This window comes from Crinia signifera, chromosome 1 (assembly GCF_055691185.1).
Source record: "Crinia signifera chromosome 1, ASM5569118v1, whole genome shotgun sequence".
Taxonomy (NCBI): Eukaryota; Metazoa; Chordata; class Amphibia; order Anura; family Myobatrachidae; genus Crinia; species Crinia signifera.
Genome location: NC_139217.1, coordinates 302415540 through 302430486, shown reverse-complemented (window position 1 = coordinate 302430486; position 14947 = coordinate 302415540). Strand labels below are relative to the sequence as shown.

At 37.0% G+C, this 14947-nt stretch overlaps 17 non-coding genes across 17 annotated transcripts; all 17 read left to right on the top strand.

The window, feature by feature from the left end:
* The first annotated feature begins 1936 nt into the window (after positions 1-1936).
* TRNAL-CAG (transfer RNA leucine (anticodon CAG)) lies at positions 1937-2019 on the top strand. The gene has a single exon. It is a non-coding gene; the product is annotated as a tRNA-Leu (tRNA).
* A 659-nt stretch (positions 2020-2678) lies between these two features.
* On the top strand, positions 2679-2761 carry TRNAL-CAG (transfer RNA leucine (anticodon CAG)). The gene has a single exon. It is a non-coding gene; the product is annotated as a tRNA-Leu (tRNA).
* Positions 2762-3872: 1111 nt separating this feature from the next.
* Positions 3873-3955, top strand: TRNAL-CAG (transfer RNA leucine (anticodon CAG)). The gene has a single exon. It is a non-coding gene; the product is annotated as a tRNA-Leu (tRNA).
* A 380-nt stretch (positions 3956-4335) lies between these two features.
* On the top strand, positions 4336-4418 carry TRNAL-CAG (transfer RNA leucine (anticodon CAG)). Its single transcript has one exon. It is a non-coding gene; the product is annotated as a tRNA-Leu (tRNA).
* A 659-nt stretch (positions 4419-5077) lies between these two features.
* On the top strand, positions 5078-5160 carry TRNAL-CAG (transfer RNA leucine (anticodon CAG)). The gene has a single exon. It is a non-coding gene; the product is annotated as a tRNA-Leu (tRNA).
* Positions 5161-5539: 379 nt separating this feature from the next.
* TRNAL-CAA (transfer RNA leucine (anticodon CAA)) lies at positions 5540-5622 on the top strand. The gene has a single exon. It is a non-coding gene; the product is annotated as a tRNA-Leu (tRNA).
* Positions 5623-6901: 1279 nt separating this feature from the next.
* On the top strand, positions 6902-6984 carry TRNAL-CAG (transfer RNA leucine (anticodon CAG)). The gene has a single exon. It is a non-coding gene; the product is annotated as a tRNA-Leu (tRNA).
* Positions 6985-8147: 1163 nt separating this feature from the next.
* On the top strand, positions 8148-8230 carry TRNAL-CAG (transfer RNA leucine (anticodon CAG)). The gene has a single exon. It is a non-coding gene; the product is annotated as a tRNA-Leu (tRNA).
* A 373-nt stretch (positions 8231-8603) lies between these two features.
* TRNAL-CAG (transfer RNA leucine (anticodon CAG)) lies at positions 8604-8686 on the top strand. The gene has a single exon. It is a non-coding gene; the product is annotated as a tRNA-Leu (tRNA).
* A 660-nt stretch (positions 8687-9346) lies between these two features.
* Positions 9347-9429, top strand: TRNAL-CAG (transfer RNA leucine (anticodon CAG)). Its single transcript has one exon. It is a non-coding gene; the product is annotated as a tRNA-Leu (tRNA).
* Positions 9430-9809: 380 nt separating this feature from the next.
* TRNAL-CAG (transfer RNA leucine (anticodon CAG)) lies at positions 9810-9892 on the top strand. Its single transcript has one exon. It is a non-coding gene; the product is annotated as a tRNA-Leu (tRNA).
* A 659-nt stretch (positions 9893-10551) lies between these two features.
* Positions 10552-10634, top strand: TRNAL-CAG (transfer RNA leucine (anticodon CAG)). Its single transcript has one exon. It is a non-coding gene; the product is annotated as a tRNA-Leu (tRNA).
* A 379-nt stretch (positions 10635-11013) lies between these two features.
* Positions 11014-11096, top strand: TRNAL-CAA (transfer RNA leucine (anticodon CAA)). Its single transcript has one exon. It is a non-coding gene; the product is annotated as a tRNA-Leu (tRNA).
* A 1279-nt stretch (positions 11097-12375) lies between these two features.
* TRNAL-CAG (transfer RNA leucine (anticodon CAG)) lies at positions 12376-12458 on the top strand. Its single transcript has one exon. It is a non-coding gene; the product is annotated as a tRNA-Leu (tRNA).
* Positions 12459-13621: 1163 nt separating this feature from the next.
* TRNAL-CAG (transfer RNA leucine (anticodon CAG)) lies at positions 13622-13704 on the top strand. The gene has a single exon. It is a non-coding gene; the product is annotated as a tRNA-Leu (tRNA).
* A 373-nt stretch (positions 13705-14077) lies between these two features.
* On the top strand, positions 14078-14160 carry TRNAL-CAG (transfer RNA leucine (anticodon CAG)). The gene has a single exon. It is a non-coding gene; the product is annotated as a tRNA-Leu (tRNA).
* A 660-nt stretch (positions 14161-14820) lies between these two features.
* On the top strand, positions 14821-14903 carry TRNAL-CAG (transfer RNA leucine (anticodon CAG)). Its single transcript has one exon. It is a non-coding gene; the product is annotated as a tRNA-Leu (tRNA).
* The last annotated feature ends 44 nt before the right edge of the window (positions 14904-14947 follow it).

The window sequence follows — 14947 nt, the reverse complement described above, 5'->3', positions numbered from 1 at the left end:
ATTAAGTTCTTGGTTCAATGAAGAAGAGGCCAACAGTCGTCTGATAGATGAACTTGTAAATGCCTCCACCCCCAACATACCCCCAAGGTTTAGATTAATCCAGGGTAAAAAACACTTGGGTGATTTGCCATTGGTGGTGCAGGCAGTAAAAATTTGGCGTGAAGCAGACCAAGTATTAGATAACAAATTTATGGATAAGGAATTTAGAATAGTCGACATACTTAGCCCTAAGGAAGCTAGGGTTCTGCAACTAGCAGAAGCCTGGCATCCATACGCAATAAATTACCTCTCCCAGCTATATGATCCAAAGGGATTAAAACCCTTTTTCCAACTAAAAGAGGAATATGGCCTTCCGAATACATTTCTTTTCCGATATATACAACTAAAAAGTGTGGTCGAAATGCATATAACAAATTCAAATCCATGCTTCAGCGAGTCAGCAATTAAAAAGATAATTAAAGTCCCTAACACTAAGAAAATAACATCAAGAGTATATAACATCTTAATAGAAAATAAAAATAGTGATGGTTTAACAACATTAAAGGAAAAATGGGAGAAGGAGATTGGAGGGTTAAGCGAACAGGAATGGTCTATGGCCAGGTCAGCGGTAGCTAAGGCAACAAACTAACTGCGAGTTCAGCAGACACAGCTTTTTATCTTGCATAGGTCATATATGACAGCGGTAAAATTAGTAAAATTTGCAGGGCGTACTTCTCCGGCATGCCCCAAATGTGGAAATGCACCTGGCACATTCATCCATTTACTATGGGAATGTCATCAGATCTCCCAGTTTTGGGACAAAGTCAAATATATTATAATGAGTACTGGGGTACCAATAGAAATCCTGACATCGAAATGCTGCCTATTGGGAATAGTACAGGGGGATATGAATAGGAACGAAAAAGCATACATCGTCAACCTTATATCCATTGCAAAAGTTATATTGGGAAGTCGGTGGATGTCTAATGTGGCACCAGACATAGAACAATGGAAAACACGTGTGAATATAATTCTACAACAAGAGAAAAACTTAGCACATGCTCGTAATATTATGAGTAAGTTTTATTTAATATGGAATCACTGGATACAGTCACCTTTTTATGAAAGAATAATTCTGCAGTAATAAGAAGATACAAAAGTAAAAATAATTTTCACGCTAGGATAGAGTAATATAAACACTATAATACAAAATATATGTATAATATTAGTATCACTATTGACATATATAAATATATGTCCTCTTTTTTTTTTTTTTTCCCTCTTATGTATGTATGCACGCAATGGAATAATAGGGTTGGGAGTAAGCGGGAAGTGGAAAGGCCATTCTGTTCTGTTCTGCCCCGTCTCAAAGGAATTGCATTGAAGGAAGGGAAATAAAGGGAAGGGGAAGGGAAGGAAGGAAAAGGAAGGCAAGGAAAGGGTAAGATAGCAAAGAGAAGCTTAGCCAGTCTTAAAATAAAAACCCCCCGATACTCAGCACTTTATGTAGAAATGTTTTTAATAATGTAAAATGGTCTACACAAGTTGTATGTTTGGATGTTTATATGTATGTAAGGTAATGTATGTAATGTCTTTTATAATCTAAAATATAATAAAGATTGAAAGTAAAAAAAAATAAAAAAAGAATTAGATGAACACTCTCTGCAAAATTCTGTTTCCAATTCCACCATGTAAAAAATGTATCAATCAATCCACAATTTTGCTATGTATCAAGAAAAGATCACACTGTTTTCTCTGTCAAAATAGGGGCCTGAAACCTACCAAAGAGATCAATGTCATGTTCTTTGTATTGGTCATGAACATAAACCCGACTTGGGTACATTAAAATAGGATCCAATCAATCCCATAAGCTAAACAAAGTAGCCAGTTTGTGCAAGATTCACAAATTTCACTTCATAATATAAAAATTTTCTTAAAAATAGTGCGATAGGTATACGTCAGGATGGCCGAGTGGTCTATGGCGCTGCGTTCAGGTCGCAGTCTCCTCTGGAGGCGTGGGTTCAAATCCCACTTCTGACATAGTTCTTCCTTTCTTTATTGGTTCTACTATTTCCTCTTCCTTGTTGCATGAGAAGAGAATGACTTAAGAATCAGATTAACACCCACTGCAAAACTCTGTTTCAATTTCCACCATTCAAAAATGCATCAATCCATTATGTTTTTATATAGAAAGAAAATAGCACACTATTCTTTGTACAAAAAAGGGCTTGAAAGCTACCACTGACATCAATATCATGCTTTTTGTATTGTCTGCTCCATACTTCTTGATTTATATTTTGCTAAATAAAATACCTCCCAAATTAAGAATTTGGGAGGCATTTTTCTAACTTAAGAAAACTGCTCTTCTAAGCCATTGGTCATGAAAATAAACCCCACTTGGGTTCATTATAATAGAATCCAATGAATCCCACAAGCTAAAGGAAGTAGCCAGTTTGTGCAATCTTCACAAATTTTACTCAACAGTGAGTGAAAATGCATCAGCAAACAAACTCTGGGCATTTGAATTCTAATCCTCAAAAGAGAAAATAAATCCTACTTTATACATTAGAACCACTTTCAAAATGAATGGAAAAGCAATTGATACAGTCTTTAAATCAATAGTTTCTACAATATGACCATTGTATCGTTGGAGAGGGGATTTCGTACTATATCACTTTTAAAAAATTAGCGTGATATATGTCAGGATGGCCGAGCGGTCTAAGGCGCTGCGTTCAGGTCGCAGTCTCCTCTGGAGGCGTGGGTTCAAATCCCACTTCTGACAGGACTCTTTCTTTTCTTATTTGTTCTTCAATTCTTCTTCCTTGTTGCATGAAAAAAGAATGACTTAAGAATTAGATGAACACTCTCTGCAAAATTCTGTTTCCAATTCCACCATGGAAAAAAATGTATCAATCAATCCACAATTTTGCTATGTATCAAGAAAAGATCACACTGTTTTCTCTTTAAAAATAGGGGCCTGAAACCTACCAAAGAGATCAATGTCATGTTCTTTGTATTGGTCATGAACATAAACCCCACTTGGGTACATTAAAATAGGATCCAATCAATCCCATAAGCTAAACAAAGTAGCCAGTTTGTGCAAGATTCACAAATTTCACTTCATAATATTAAATTTTTCTTAAAAATAGTGCGATAGCTATATGTCAGGATGGCCGAGTGGTCTTTGGTCGCAGTCTCCTCTGGAGGCGTGGGTTCAAATCCCACTTCTGACATAGTTCTTCCTTTCTTTATTGGTTCTACTATTTCCTTTTCCTTTTTGCATGAGAAGAGAATGACTTAAGAATCAGATTAACACCCACTGCAAAACTCTGTTTCAATTTCCACCATTCAAAAAGGCATCAATCCATTATATTTTTATATAGCAAGACAATAGCACACTATTCTTTGTACAAATAAGGGCTTGAAACCTACCACTGACATCAATATCATGCTTTTTGTATTATCTGCTCCATACTTCTTGATTTATATTTCGCTAAATAAAATACCTCCCAAATTAAGAATTTGGGAGGCATTTTTCTAACTTAAGAAAACTGCTCTTCTAAGCCATTGGTCATGAAAATAAACCCCACTTGGGTTCATTATAATAGAATCCAATGAATCCCACAAGCTAAAGGAAGTAGCCAGTTTGTGCAATCTTCACAAATTTTACTCAACAGTGAGTGAAAATGCATCAGCAAACAAACTCTGGGCATTTGAATTCTAATCCTCAAAAGAAAAAATAAAACCTACTTTATACATTAGAATCACTTTCAAAATGAATGGAAAAGCAATTGATACAGTCTTTAAATCAATAGTTTCTACAATATGACCATTGTATCGTTAGAGAGGGGATTTCGTACTATATCACTTTTTAAAAAGTTAGTGTGATATATGTCAGGATGGCCGAGCAGTCTAAGGCTCTGCGTTCAGTTCGCAGTCTCCTCTGGAGGCGTGGGTTCAAATCCCACTTCTGACATGACTCTATCTATTCTTATTTGTTCTTCAATTCTTCTTCCTTGTTGCATGAAAAAAGAATGACTTAAGAATTAGATGAACACTCTCTGCAAAATTCTGTTTCCAATTCCACCATGTAAAAAATGTATCAATCAATCCACAATTTTGCTATGTATCAAGAAAAGATCACACTGTTTTCTCAGTCAAAATAGGAGCCTGAAACCTACCAAAGAGATCAATGTCATGTTCTTTGTATTGGTCATAAACATAAATCCCACTTGGGTACATTAAAATAGGATCCAATCAATCCCATAAGCTAAACAAAGTAGCCAGTTTGTGCAAGATTCACAAATTTCACTTCATAATATTAAATTTTTCTTAAAAATAGTGCAATAGGTATATGTCAGGATGGCCGAGTGGTCTATGGCGCTGTGTTCAGGACGCAGTCTTCTCTGGAGGCGTGGGTTCAAATCCCACTTCTGACATAGTTCTTCCTTTCTTTATTGGTTCTACTATTTCCTCTTCCTTGTTGCATGAGAAGAGAATGACTTAAGAATCAGATTAACACCCACTGCAAAACTCTGTTTCAATTTCCACCATTCAAAAATGCATCAATCCATTATGTTTTTATATAGAAAGAAAATAGCACACTATTCTTTGTACAAAAAAGGGCTTGAAAGCTACCACTGACATCAATATCATGCATTTTGTATTGTCTGCTTCATACTTCTTGATTTATATTTTGCTAAATAAAATACCTCCCAAATTAAGAATTTGGGAGGCATTTTTCTAACTTAAGAAAACTGCTCTTCTAAGCCATTGGTCATGAAAATAAACCCCACTTGGGTTCATTATAATAGAATCCAATGAATCCCACAAGCTAAAGGAAGTAGCCAGTTTGTGCAATCTTCACAAATTTTACTCAACAGTGAGTGAAAATGCATCAGCAAACAAACTCTGGGCATTTGAATTCTAATCCTCAAAAGAGAAAATAAATCCTACTTTATACATTAGAACCACTTTCAAAATGAATGGAAAAGCAATTGATACAGTCTTTAAATCAATCGTTTCTACAATATGACCATTGTATCGTTGGAGAGGGGATTTCGTACTATATCACTTTTAAAAAAATAGTGTGATATATGTCAGGATGGCCGAGCGGTCTAAGGCGCTGCGTTCAGGTCGCAGTCTCCTCTGGAGGCGTGGGTTCAAATCCCACTTCTGACATGACTCTTTCTATCTTATTTGTTCTTCAATTCTTCTTCCTTGTTGCATGAAAAAAGAATGACTTAAGAATTAGATGAACACTCTCTGCAAAATTCTGTTTCCAATTCCACCATGTAAAAAATGTATCAATCAATCCACAATTTTGCTATGTATCAAGAAAAGATCACACTGTTTTCTCTGTCAAAATAGGGGCCTGAAACCTACCAAAGAGATCAATGTCATGTTCTTTGTATTGGTCATGAACATAAACCCGACTTGGGTACATTAAAATAGGATCCAATCAATCCCATAAGCTAAAAAAAGTAGCCAGTTTGTGCAAGATTCACAAATTTCACTTCATAATATAAAAATTTTCTTAAAAAAATTGCGATAGGTATATGTCAGGATGGCCGAGTGGTCTATGGCGCTGTGTTCAAGTCGCAGTCTCCTCTGGAGGCGTGGGTTCAAATCCCACTTCTGACATAGTTCTTCCTTTCTTTATTGGTTCTACTATTTCCTCTTCCTTGTTGCATGAGAAGAGAATGACTTAAGAATCAGATTAACACCCACTGCAAAACTCGGTACTTGTGAGTTATCCGGACGCCCGATTTCTAAATCGGGTCGGATCGGGCGCATCGCATGCGACCATCGGATGCGATGCGATGCGATGACCCGATTTTTCCATAGGAATCAATGTTAAAATGGACTGAGTCCATTTTAACATGGAATTCAATGGGAAAAAGGGGTCCTTTTCATACCCCTACTATCCAAGTGGGCATGGAGTTGGATATAAACCTGTGGCGAGCGTAGCGAGCCTCCGAGCCCGAAGCGTGGCGAGCGTAGCGAGCCCCGCGAGGGGACACGGAATACCGTCCCCTCGCGGGGCTCGCTTCGCTCGCCACGCTTCGGGCTCGGTGGCTCGCTACGCTCGCCACAGGTTTATATCCAACTCCATGCCCACTTGGATAGTAGGGGTATGAAAAGGACCCCTTTTTCCAATTGAATTCCATGTTAAAATGGACTCAGTCCATTTTAACATTGATTCCTATGGAAAAATCGGGTCATCGCATCCGATGGTCGCATGCGATGCGATGCGATGCGATGCGATATCGCATCGCATCGCATCTGATTGTATGCCTTAACTTAAGGCATACAATCAAAAAATCGGGCGTCCAGATAACTCACAAGTACCCAAAACTCTGTTTCAATTTCCACCATTCAAAAATGCATCAATCCATTATGTTTTTATATAGAAAGAAAATAGCACACTATTCTTTGTACAAAAAAGGGCTTGAAAGCTACCACTGACATCAATATCATGCTTTTTGTATTGTCTGCTCCATACTTCTTGATTTATATTTTGCTAAATAAAATACCTCCCAAATTAAGAATTTGGGAGGCCTTTTTCTAACTTAAGAAAACTGCTCTTCTAAGCCATTGGTCATGAAAATAAACCCCACTTGGGCTCATTATAATAGAATCCAATGAATCCCACAAGCTAAAGGAAGTAGCCAGTTTGTGCAATCTTCACAAATTTTACTCAACAGTGAGTGAAAATGCATCAGCAAACAAACTCTGGGCATTTGAATTCTAATCCTCAAAAGAGAAAATAAATCCTACTTTATACATTAGAACCACTTTCAAAATGAATGGAAAAGCAATTGATACAGTCTTTAAATCAATAGTTTCTACAATATGACCATTGTATCGTTGGAGAGGGGATTTCGTACTATATCACTTTTAAAAAATTAGCGTGATATATGTCAGGATGGCCGAGCGGTCTAAGGCGCTGCGTTCAGGTCGCAGTCTCCTCTGGAGGCGTGGGTTCAAATCCCACTTCTGACAGGACTCTTTCTTTTCTTATTTGTTCTTCAATTCTTCTTCCTTGTTGAATGAAAAAAGAATGACTTAAGAATTAGATGAACACTCTCTGCAAAATTCTGTTTCCAATTCCACAACGGAAAAAAATGTATCAATCAATCCACAATTTTGCTATGTATCAAGAAAAGATCACACTGTTTCCTCTTTAAAAATAGGGGCCTGAAACCTACCAAAGAGATCAATGTCATGTTCTTTGTATTGGTCATGAACATAAACCCCACTTGGGTACATTAAAATAGGATCCAATCAATCCCATAAGCTAAACAAAGTAGCCAGTTTGTGCAAGATTCACAAATTTCACTTCATAATATAAAATTTTTCTTAAAAATAGTGCGATAGGTATATGTCAGGATGGCCGAGTGGTCTTTGGTCAATCAATCCACACTTTTGCTAAGTATCAAGAAAAGATCACACTGTTCAGGTCGCAGTCTCCTTTGGAGGCGTGGGTTCAAATCCCACTTCTGACATAGTTCTTCCTTTCTTTATTGGTTCTACTATTTCCTCTTCCTTATTGCATGAGAAGAGAATGACTTAAGAATCAGATTAACACCCACTGCAAAACTCTGTTTCAATTTCCACCATTCAAAAAGGCATCAATCCATTATATTTTTATATAGCAAGAAAATAGCACACTATTCTTTGTACAAATAAGGGCTTGAAACCTACCACTGACATCAATATCATGCTTTTTGTATTATCTGCTCCATACTTCTTGATTTATATTTCGCTAAATAAAATACCTCCCAAATTAAGAATTTGGGAGGCCTTTTTCTAACTTAAGAAAACTGCTCTTCTAAGCCATTGGTCATGAAAATAAACCCCACTTGGGTTCATTATAATAGAATCCAATGAATCCCACAAGCTAAAGGAAGTAGCCAGTTTGTGCAATCTTCACAAATTTTACTCAACAGTGAGTGAAAATGCATCAGCAAACAAACTCTGGGCATTTGAATTCTAATCCTCAAAAGAGAAAATAAATCCTACTTTATACATTAGAACCACTTTCAAAATGAAGGGAAAAGCAATTGATACAGTCTTTAAATCAATAGTTTCTACAATATGACCATTGTATCGTTAGAGAGGGGATTTCGTACTATATCACTTTTTAAAAAGTTAATGTGATGTATGTCAGGATGGCCGAGCGGTCTAAGGCGCTGCGTTCAGGTCGCAGTTTCCTCTGGAGGCGTGGGTTTAAATCCCACTTCTGACATGACTCTATCTATTCTTATTAATTCTTCTTCCTTGTTGCATGAAAAAAGAATGACTTAAGAATTAGATGAACACTCTCTGCAAAATTCTGTTTCCAATTCCACCATGGAAAAAAATGTATCAATCAATCCACAATTTTGCTATGTATCAAGAAAAGATCACACTGTTTTCTCTTTAAAAATAGGGGCCTGAAACCTACCAAAGAGATCAATGTCATGTTCTTTGTATTGGTCATGAACATAAACCCCACTTGGGTACATTAAAATAGGATCCAATCAATCCCATAAGCTAAACAAAGTAGCCAGTTTGTGCAAGATTCACAAATTTCACTTCATAATATTAAATTTTTCTTAAAAATAGTGCAATAGGTATATGTCAGGATGGCCGAGTGGTCTATGGCGCTGCGTTCAGGACGCAGTCTCCTCTGGAGGCGTGGGTTCAAATCCCACTTCTGACATAGTTCTTCCTTTCTTTATTGGTTCTACTATTTCCTCTTCCTTGTTGCATGAGAAGAGAATGACTTAAGAATCAGATTAACACCCACTGCAAAACTCTGTTTCAATTTCCACCATTCAAAAATGCATCAATCCATTATGTTTTTATATAGAAAGAAAATAGCACACTATTCTTTGTACAAAAAAGGGCTTGAAAGCTACCACTGACATCAATATCATGCTTTTTGTATTGTCTGCTTCATACTTCTTGATTTATATTTTGCTAAATAAAATACCTCCCAAATTAAGAATTTGGGAGGCATTTTTCTAACTTAAGAAAACTGCTCTTCTAAGCCATTGGTCATGAAAATAAACCCCACTTGGGTTCATTATAATAGAATCCAATGAATCCCACAAGCTAAAGGAAGTAGCCAGTTTGTGCAATCTTCACAAATTTTACTCAACAGTGAGTGAAAATGCATCAGCAAACAAACTCTGGGCATTTGAATTCTAATCCTCAAAAGAGAAAATAAATCCTACTTTATACATTAGAACCACTTTCAAAATGAAAGGAAAAGCAATTGATACAGTCTTTAAATCAATAGTTTCTACAATATGACCATTGTATCGTTGGAGAGGGGATTTCGTACTATATCACTTTTTAAAAAGTTAGTGTGATATATGTCAGGATGGCCGAGCAGTCTAAGGCTCTGCGTTCAGTTCGCAGTCTCCTCTGGAGGCGTGGGTTCAAATCCCACTTCTGACATGACTCTATCTATTCTTATTTGTTCTTCAATTCTTCTTCCTTGTTGCATGAAAAAAGAATGACTTAAGAATTAGATGAACACTCTCTGCAAAATTCTGTTTCCAATTCCACCATGTAAAAAATGTATCAATCAATCCACAATTTTGCTATGTATCAAGAAAAGATCACACTGTTTTCTCAGTCAAAATAGGAGCCTGAAACCTACCAAAGAGATCAATGTCATGTTCTTTGTATTGGTCATAAACATAAATCCCACTTGGGTACATTAAAATAGGATCCAATCAATCCCATAAGCTAAACAAAGTAGCCAGTTTGTGCAAGATTCACAAATTTCACTTCATAATATTAAATTTTTCTTAAAAATAGTGCAATAGGTATATGTCAGGATGGCCGAGTGGTCTATGGCGCTGCGTTCAGGACGCAGTCTTCTCTGGAGGCGTGGGTTCAAATCCCACTTCTGACATAGTTCTTCCTTTCTTTATTGGTTCTACTATTTCCTCTTCCTTGTTGCATGAGAAGAGAATGACTTAAGAATCAGATTAACACCCACTGCAAAACTCTGTTTCAATTTCCACCATTCAAAAATGCATCAATCCATTATGTTTTTATATAGAAAGAAAATAGCACACTATTCTTTGTACAAAAAAGGGCTTGAAAGCTACCACTGACATCAATATCATGCATTTTGTATTGTCTGCTTCATACTTCTTGATTTATATTTTGCTAAATAAAATACCTCCCAAATTAAGAATTTGGGAGGCATTTTTCTAACTTAAGAAAACTGCTCTTCTAAGCCATTGGTCATGAAAATAAACCCCACTTGGGTTCATTATAATAGAATCCAATGAATCCCACAAGCTAAAGGAAGTAGCCAGTTTGTGCAATCTTCACAAATTTTACTCAACAGTGAGTGAAAATGCATCAGCAAACAAACTCTGGGCATTTGAATTCTAATCCTCAAAAGAGAAAATAAATCCTACTTTATACATTAGAACCACTTTCAAAATGAATGGAAAAGCAATTGATACAGTCTTTAAATCAATCGTTTCTACAATATGACCATTGTATCGTTGGAGAGGGGATTTCGTACTATATCACTTTTAAAAAAATAGTGTGATATATGTCAGGATGGCCGAGCGGTCTAAGGCGCTGCGTTCAGGTCGCAGTCTCCTCTGGAGGCGTGGGTTCAAATCCCACTTCTGACATGACTCTTTCTATCTTATTTGTTCTTCAATTCTTCTTCCTTGTTGCATGAAAAAAGAATGACTTAAGAATTAGATGAACACTCTCTGCAAAATTCTGTTTCCAATTCCACCATGTAAAAAATGTATCAATCAATCCACAATTTTGCTATGTATCAAGAAAAGATCACACTGTTTTCTCTGTCAAAATAGGGGCCTGAAACCTACCAAAGAGATCAATGTCATGTTCTTTGTATTGGTCATGAACATAAACCCGACTTGGGTACATTAAAATAGGATCCAATCAATCCCATAAGCTAAAAAAAGTAGCCAGTTTGTGCAAGATTCACAAATTTCACTTCATAATATAAAAATTTTCTTAAAAAAATTGCGATAGGTATATGTCAGGATGGCCGAGTGGTCTATGGCGCTGTGTTCAAGTCGCAGTCTCCTCTGGAGGCGTGGGTTCAAATCCCACTTCTGACATAGTTCTTCCTTTCTTTATTGGTTCTACTATTTCCTCTTCCTTGTTGCATGAGAAGAGAATGACTTAAGAATCAGATTAACACCCACTGCAAAACTCGGTACTTGTGAGTTATCCGGACGCCCGATTTCTAAATCGGGTCGGATCGGGCGCATCGCATGCGACCATCGGATGCGATGCGATGCGATGACCCGATTTTTCCATAGGAATCAATGTTAAAATGAACTGAGTCCATTTTAACATGGAATTCAATGGGAAAAAGGGGTCCTTTTCATACCCCTACTATCCAAGTGGGCATGGAGTTGGATATAAACCTGTGGCGAGCGTAGCGAGCCACCGAGCCCGAAGCGTGGCGAGCGTAGCGAGCCCCGCGAGGGGACACGGAATACCGTCCCCTCGCGGGGCTCGCTTCGCTCGCCACGCTTCGGGCTCGGTGGCTCGCTACGCTCGCCACAGGTTTATATCCAACTCCATGCCCACTTGGATAGTAGGGGTATGAAAAGGACCCCTTTTTCCAATTGAATTCCATGTTAAAATGGACTCAGTCCATTTTAACATTGATTCCTATGGAAAAATCGGGTCATCGCATCCGATGGTCGCATGCGATGCGATGCGATGCGATGCGATATCGCATCGCATCGCATCTGATTGTATGCCTTAACTTAAGGCATACAATCAAAAAATCGGGCGTCCAGATAACTCACAAGTACCCAAAACTCTGTTTCAATTTCCACCATTCAAAAATGCATCAATCCATTATGTTTTTATATAGAAAGAAAATAGCACACTATTCTTTGTACAAAAAAGGGCTTGAAAGCTACCACTGACATCAATATCATGCTTTTTGTATTGTCTGCTCCATACTTCTTGATTTATATTTTGCTAAATAAAATACCTCCCAAATTAAGAATTTGGGAGGCCTTTTTCTAACTTAAGAAAACTGCTCTTCTAAGCCATTGGTCATGAAAATAAACCCCACTTGGGTTCATTATAATAGAATCCAATGAATCCCACAAGCTAAAGGAAGTAGCCAGTTTGTGCAATCTTCACAAATTTTACTCAACAGTGAGTGAAAATGCATCAGCAAACAAACTCTGGGCATTTGAATTCTAATCCTCAAAAGAGAAAATAAATCCTACTTTATACATTAGAACCACTTTCAAAATGAATGGAAAAGCAATTGATACAGTCTTTAAATCAATAGTTTCTACAATATGACCATTGTATCGTTGGAGAGGGGATTTCGTACTATATCACTTTTAAAAAATTAGCGTGATATATGTCAGGATGGCCGAGCGGTCTAAGGCGCTGCGTTCAGGTCGCAGTCTCCTCTGGAGGCGTGGGTTCAAATCCCACTTCTGACAGGACTCTTTCTTTTCTTATTTGTTCTTCAATTCTTCTTCCTTGTTGAATGAAAAAAGAATGACTTAAGAATTAGATGAACACTCTCTGCAAAATTCTGTTTCCAATTCCACAACGGAAAAAAATGTATCAATCAATCCACAATTTTGCTATGTATCAAGAAAAGATCACACTGTTTCCTCTTTAAAAATAGGGGCCTGAAACCTACCAAAGAGATCAATGTCATGTTCTTTGTATTGGTCATGAACATAAACCCCACTTGGGTACATTAAAATAGGATCCAATCAATCCCATAAGCTAAACAAAGTAGCCAGTTTGTGCAAGATTCACAAATTTCACTTCATAATATAAAATTTTTCTTAAAAATAGTGCGATAGGTATATGTCAGGATGGCCGAGTGGTCTTTGGTCAATCAATCCACACTTTTGCTAAGTATCAAGAAAAGATCACACTGTTCAGGTCGCAGTCTCCTTTGGAGGCGTGGGTTCAAATCCCACTTCTGACATAGTTCTTCCTTTCTTTATTGGTTCTACTATTTCCTCTTCCTTATTGCATGAGAAGAGAATGACTTAAGAATCAGATTAACACCCACTGCAAAACTCTGTTTCAATTTCCACCATTCAAAAAGGCATCAATCCATTATATTTTTATATAGCAAGAAAATAGCACACTATTCTTTGTACAAATAAGGGCTTGAAACCTACCACTGACATCAATATCATGCTTTTTGTATTATCTGCTCCATACTTCTTGATTTATATTTCGCTAAATAAAATACCTCCCAAATTAAGAATTTGGGAGGCCTTTTTCTAACTTAAGAAAACTGCTCTTCTAAGCCATTGGTCATGAAAATAAACCCCACTTGGGTTCATTATAATAGAATCCAATGAATCCCACAAGCTAAAGGAAGTAGCCAGTTTGTGCAATCTTCACAAATTTTACTCAACAGTGAGTGAAAATGCATCAGCAAACAAACTCTGGGCATTTGAATTCTAATCCTCAAAAGAGAAAATAAATCCTACTTTATACATTAGAACCACTTTCAAAATGAAGGGAAAAGCAATTGATACAGTCTTTAAATCAATAGTTTCTACAATATGACCATTGTATCGTTAGAGAGGGGATTTCGTACTATATCACTTTTTAAAAAGTTAATGTGATGTATGTCAGGATGGCCGAGCGGTCTAAGGCGCTGCGTTCAGGTCGCAGTCTCCTCTGGAGGCGTGGGTTTAAATCCCACTTCTGACATGACTCTATCTATTCTTATTAATTCTTCTTCCTTGTTGCATGAAAAAAGAATGACTTAAGAATTAGATGAACACTCTCTGCAAAATTCTGTTTCCAATTCCACCATGGAAAAAAATGTATCAATCAATCCACAATTTTGCTATGTATCAAGAAAAGATCACACTGTTTTCTCTTTAAAAATAGGGGCCTGAAACCTACCAAAGAGATCAATGTCATGTTCTTTGTATTGGTCATGAACATAAACCCCACTTGGGTACATTAAAATAGGATCCAATCAATCCCATAAGCTAAACAAAGTAGCCAGTTTGTGCAAGATTCACAAATTTCACTTCATAATATTAAATTTTTCTTAAAAATAGTGCAATAGGTATATGTCAGGATGGCCGAGTGGTCTATGGCGCTGCGTTCAGGACGCAGTCTCCTCTGGAGGCGTGGGTTCAAATCCCACTTCTGACATAGTTCTTCCTTTCTTTATTGGTTCTACTATTTCCTCTTCCTTGTTGCATGAGAAGAGAATGACTTAAGAATCAGATTAACACCCACTGCAAAACTCTGTTTCAATTTCCACCATTCAAAAATGCATCAATCCATTATGTTTTTATATAGAAAGAAAATAGCACACTATTCTTTGTACAAAAAAGGGCTTGAAAGCTACCACTGACATCAATATCATGCTTTTTGTATTGTCTGCTTCATACTTCTTGATTTATATTTTGCTAAATAAAATACCTCCCAAATTAAGAATTTGGGAGGCATTTTTCTAACTTAAGAAAACTGCTCTTCTAAGCCATTGGTCATGAAAATAAACCCCACTTGGGTTCATTATAATAGAATCCAATGAATCCCACAAGCTAAAGGAAGTAGCCAGTTTGTGCAATCTTCACAAATTTTACTCAACAGTGAGTGAAAATGCATCAGCAAACAAACTCTGGGCATTTGAATTCTAATCCTCAAAAGAGAAAATAAATCCTACTTTATACATTAGAACCACTTTCAAAATGAAAGGAAAAGCAATTGATACAGTCTTTAAATCAATAGTTTCTACAATATGACCATTGTATCGTTGGAGAGGGGATTTCGTACTATATCACTTTTTAAAAAGTTAGTGTGATATATGTCAGGATGGCCGAGCAGTCTAAGGCTCTGCGTTCAGTTCGCAGTCTCCTCTGGAGGCGTGGGTTCAAATCCCACTTCTGACATGACTCTATCTATTCTTATTTGTTCTTCAATTCTTCTTCCTTGT